Source organism: Octopus bimaculoides, chromosome 4, assembly GCF_001194135.2.
Source record: "Octopus bimaculoides isolate UCB-OBI-ISO-001 chromosome 4, ASM119413v2, whole genome shotgun sequence".
NCBI lineage: Eukaryota > Metazoa > Mollusca > Cephalopoda > Octopoda > Octopodidae > Octopus > Octopus bimaculoides.
Genome location: NC_068984.1, coordinates 11,630,806 through 11,636,028, shown reverse-complemented (window position 1 = coordinate 11,636,028; position 5,223 = coordinate 11,630,806). Strand labels below are relative to the sequence as shown.

General features: G+C 36.0%; 1 protein-coding gene across 1 annotated transcript in view; it reads left to right on the top strand.

Annotated features, from left to right (window-relative positions):
- LOC106872185 (glycogen phosphorylase, brain form) overlaps window positions 1-5,223 on the top strand; it is a 40,512-nt gene that overhangs the window by 8,855 nt on the left and 26,434 nt on the right. The window lies entirely within an intron of this gene.

Here is a 5,223-nt window from a genome sequence, read left to right as displayed (position 1 = left end):
TATATATCGTAAAATCGTTTCACTTGCGCTTCTACACATTATTCGACCTGCAAGAAGTCTAAATTTCCCTAAAAGGTGACGAATTTGTCACGGACGGTTTGCTCTGGGCTAACCTGGGCAAAACAACGACTATAGTAAATTGTCAAAGTAGGCCTTGTGCATTGCCAGTATCAAACTCGCTTTTCCTTGTCAGACAAAGGCAAGGAGAGTGCTTGACGTTTGCGATTCCGCCAAGATTATTTTGATCGATGTGGTTGATGTCAAGCTTGAAATTTTGTTGCGATTACGTGAGGAGGAGACGGGGAGAATATCAGGGAGTTCGATTCTGAAGGAAATGAGATACGAGAGGATAGGTATATTTGGTGTGGTTAGTGTACAGTTTGCCAATTAAGAAACAAAAAACATGAGATGCTGTAGCAGTAGAAGAGATAGAGAATGGCGATAAGTAACCATTGTATGTTGGTGAATTTGTGCCAAATGCCAAATGAAATTTCTTCTGGGTGTAGTCTGAAATATTTGTGTGGAAGTAGTTGTGGCATCTGAAATATGGAGACTTATTGATTACCATGAGAAATAATCAGATATGATGTCTAGAATTTATAACGTTTGAGGGGTTTGGGTGCGTGTTATTTATTAGCAGAGAGAATAAGATGTTGTGTAGCGATTCTCTTGTTGTTGAAATAAACTTTGGTGTCTTGTTCTCCTCGTAAGATGTTTGTGAAGTTTGTTTTAGCAGTGCATGACTAGCTTTAGCAAACTTCTTTGTGCATAGAAGGCAGAGTGAAGGCTAATATCTGCGTGAGTGTATTTAGAATTATAAGTAAACAGCGAGGTCTGGACTATACAGTTTGAAGATGATGGAACGAATACCGCCAATATAGGTCGCTATGTTGGACCAGAGAATGATTTCAAATTTAACGATTCTGTGTATATGGTGATGAAGCAGGTGAGGCCCAAAGAAGGGTGAGGTTAACTTTTATGTGTACAAAATGGAATTAGAAGCAAAATAAACAAACAGTGAAGTTGACGAATGTCTCTACAGAAATGCCACAGCGTTAGAATCTTGAAAATGGTGAGCGAGAGTATTCTAGGAAATTAGTAAAAATCTTTTTAGACAAGGAACTAGAAGGCGCTGCTGCAACTTGGGAAGTGTGTGTGTGTGTGTGTGTATGAGTGTGAGAGAGAGAGAGAGAGAGAGAGAGATTTATAATGAACATTGTAAGAAGGTGTCTTTGCTTTCATGTTGGCCGGTAGCGAAGTTGGTCGGAAGCGACCAGAAGCGTTTCTGCACTTCGTATGTTTGAGTGCATGGTGTGAACTTAGTGGAATAATAAGGATAGCTTTGAGGGAGACTTACTGAGTGTGTGCAATCTGGAGTTGAATGAAAAGAGGGCACCAAGTGTGGACACTCTTTCTGGGGAGATACTGCTTATAGACACCACGATTGTTGAGAGGTGAAAAAAAGGAGCGTGTCGCAAAGTTGATAGAGAACTTTTTGGCAAAAGACTGAAAGGACCGGTTAAGGTTTGGAAGCCAGTAGAAGTTAAGGGTTGTGAAGTGTACGGAAGCATCCCTCTTAGTTCGAATGATGGTCTTGCGGGTATCACGCAACTGGGTAAAATATGCCAAACAGTATATAGCGGTAGACGATTTTTTCCAATTGGGTATTAAAACTTACCGTAAATTGTAAACGATATTCTGTGCGACGAATTAACTACTTACGGCTGTAAGTTTTGGTTGTATGTGTGGGTGAATGTAAAGTTATGCCTAAAGATTGGTGTCGGTCATCTGTCTGTATAACCCTGTCCAGTCGGCTGAGTCAAAGTTCTATAGGGCCTGGAAAGTGGATGGCATTGCATAAGCATGTGGATATGTGGTGGGTAGTCGAGATAAGACGGTGGTCAGATCATGGCAACAACTTGACAAAAACGTTTCAGTTTGGTCAACATTGTTATCTACCTATATCACTTTTGGGTGATTATATTTATAGGCTTGCTTGTGGTAAGATTTGTTATCAGTAAGTCGTAGCTTCCATAGTTGGTTTATACTGACTGCTGTTAATGCTCACTATTGCACTAATCAAGGGAGACAATTCTTGATTGCAAAAACACCTTGTCATAATGTTTTTAGGTCAGTTGACTCAAATGTCACTTTCTGTTGACTTGATCTCGGTGTACTTTTAGAAGACAAATGTAACGTTGTGATGATGAAACCGTTCTCAACGATGTTATAGATGTAAGGGAAGAGATTGTATCATTTGAAAATCAATAGTTGTACACAAACTTAACGATATCAAAATTTACATCTTGCTCTTTACAGTCTTAATACACGTTTTTTTTTTTTCTTTTGCTTAAGTTCAGTTTTTTCTTTTTCGAGGGAAAGGCTTATCTTTTTCATTCTTTCTTTCTATTTTTTTTCCCTTGGGTTCACCATTTTAGTGGGAGAGACTGATTTTTCTTTTTTAACTCAGCTTTTTAAAATTTTTATTTTTATCTTTTTAATTTTTTTTTTAAGAACGTGAGGCACTAAAGTTGATATAAATCGTTCAGGTGGGTCACTAGATGCATTCAGAAGTCTCTGTTACCCAGATAACCTGTTTTGGTCCAGATCAGCACTGATGGAATAGACCTATAATCAAAAGCATTCAAAGCTGCAGCTGCAACCATTCTGTCTTTCTCTTAGGCATTGTTTATCTTAGTGTATATTATCCAGTATGGTTATCTGTTTACTTGATGGGGGACATATAGCTGCTATTTCTAGTAGGGTGATCAACCATGTGTAGTGACTCCCTCGTTAACTTGTCCTAGATGACTTAATCAATGCTGATGTTCGTTGCAGTGAGAGTAAGGCCTCAAGGAGTGTTATCTGTTGGTAACAAACAGCTTTTCTTAAAGGCAGATGGCATCACATTATAAGAGTATAGCAATTAGTAAATGTGGAAGATTTGTAGAAGCTGGAGAAAAATGATTCAAATAGGATCTGTAGGAGGTACCTGACATGACAGTAGGTGGAGTTGAGAGTGGACAGGCATTAAAGTCATCAGTCAATGTGTTCAGGAGAGACAAGTGTACTGGCATGGACATAAAATGTGAATGGATAGTACTTCCTGGATTAAAACTGCTCCTTTGGCAGTGGGTTTTTTTAATTATTTTTTCTCAAGAAAGACCTGAGATGATATAAGATTTAAATCACTGCAGACCCATCCAATCTGTGCCATAAACACTGGAGCAATGATATCTGTTGACTAAGTGACTCCATCACTCAGATTGAAATAATGAACAGGCTCAAGTTCACTTGAGTAATGTATAATCTTCAAAGATGTGTTCCAAGAATTAAAATGGTTTTCAAATATATTTCTGAAATAAATCTAAATTTTACTACATTTAATTTATTTAGCTTACTAAGACCATTCATCTTCATTATATTTTAACATATTTTATTTTCTTACTTCAATAATGGGAATTTAGTTGAATATTTTATTAAAATAAAATTTAGTATTCCAGACAAAATTATATGTTTGCTAGCTGGGTAAAAATAGGCTTTACAAAACAATATAAACACCTTCCAGACCCCAAATTTTATATTTATTTTTACATGTTAGCATTAGCTTCTTAGACAAGCAAATACTTTATGGTTATACATATGTATATATAAAGAGCATGTTTCTAAGAAGTTTTTCTTCCCAATGATTCTGGTTTCCACTCCATTACATCACATCTTAGGCAAATATCTTCTACTAAAGACTCGGGTTAATCAATACCCTGTGAGATGAATTTGGTAGATGTTTGATAGATGAAAACTATCCAGATGCTCATCATACATGTATTTGTATGCTTACCAGTGTAAAACTTGAATATCTCAAAAACATTTTGGTATTTATAATTTGATAAATTAAGTTTGAGATTGAAATAAGTACTGAAGTCGGTTGGTTAAAAAGTCTTGAAGGCAATGCCCCAGCATGGCATTTGTCTATTAACTGAAACCAGTAAAAGAATAGAAAAACAGTCTTCATTACACTGACAACCATAGCAGACAATATTTGAGCCAACAAAGGAACTGTGGTGTAAATTTACTTACCTACTTAATCACCCTTAACAAACATTTCTACCATTTTAAAATTGTGAACCACATATTCTCGGTGTGAAATCTTATAACAGCATGCTCTAAATAGACAGTGTGGCTGCAGCTAGAATGCTGACTGAACAGTTCTTAAATTGGCTACATCCCAGAGCAGGGTTAACTGGGCCTTCTCAACAAATAACAACTATCTTAACTGAGAAAGGTAAAAATAATATAATTTACCTTGAAGCAGAATGCACAAGTGGAAGCATGAATGTCTACATTTGTGAGTAGTCTAGCATCTTAAATATCACCATCTTGTAAAGCATTCTATACTTGTTCATAGGTTTACATATTTCTCACAAATAAATAGGTTAGGTTACGTGATGTACTTTAAGGCATAAAATTAACAGAATTGTTACAATGTTGGATAGAATAGCACACAATATTTTTTGCAATTTTCAGTACTCTGAGTTCAAATCCTGTCAAGGTCAACTTAGCATTCTTTCTTTTTGGGGTCAGTAAGAAAAAAAATACCACTCCAGGACAATGGATGAGTAGAATTGCTAGAAGGTCAGATGGGATGCCTTGCAGTATCTCTTCTGACTCTGCATTCTGTTTTCAAATTCCACCCTTTTACAGAAAAATGGTAACAACTTCTGTCAAGAGTTGTGACCAACACATCATGTCAGCTATTTGAAAAACTATGGAAATATAACTTCCTTGGTTCCACGTAAAAATTAACTGCCCACACGATATACTTTCATTATAATGAAATAGATATTCTGCAACACCAACTGGCTGCCATTCATATATATACATGTAAAGCAGCAAGCTGGCAGAATCATTAGCATGCCAGACACAATGCTTAACAGCGTTTCATCTGTCTTTATATTCTGAGTACAAACTTTGCTGAGGTCAAGACTGCTTTTCATCCTTTTGTGTTGATAAAATAAATACCAGTTGATTTTAGATGTAAAATATAGCTCCATATCATATAACTATAAACTGCTAATTAATAAGGTAATCTTAATCAATTCTTGAATATTATCCTGTTAATGAGCAGTTTACAGTTATAGAATATATAGATACTAGCTGGCCCTGTGCCATCAAAAATGACAGCTAATTGTAGTATTATATATATATATATATATATATATATAT